Below are 398 nucleotides of genomic sequence, written 5' to 3'. Positions count from 1 at the left end.
AAGGCTGCTTCCTTAGTCAAGTGGCTAACTGATGTGCGTCAAGGTCAGCCAGAGGCTGGGTTTGAATTCCAGCTCATGAGACCTTAGGCCACTTACTCCACTTATCCATCTCTCAAATGGGGATAAGATATTGAGTTGCACAAAATCAATCACCCCATTTTAAAGAGCTATAATTAAACATATAGTTTGTTACATGTTTTTTTTTTTAAATCTATTTTATAGATTATATCAAGGAACCCAGGAGACAATACTTAAAAATAAAATGCTGCCATGTCAGGTGAAAAGTTTAGCTCTAAGTATGGAAAATGCAACTAACAAAATAAGAATTTGCCAGTAAGATCAAAGAAACATTATTACAAACCAGTTAGTTATTTAGGTGGTTTTTTTTTTTTTTTTTT

Source organism: Marmota marmota, unplaced genomic scaffold (genome assembly GCF_001458135.2).
Source record: "Marmota marmota marmota unplaced genomic scaffold, marMar, whole genome shotgun sequence".
NCBI classification, from domain to species: Eukaryota; Metazoa; Chordata; class Mammalia; order Rodentia; family Sciuridae; genus Marmota; species Marmota marmota.
Note: the sequence above shows the minus strand (reverse complement) of the source record.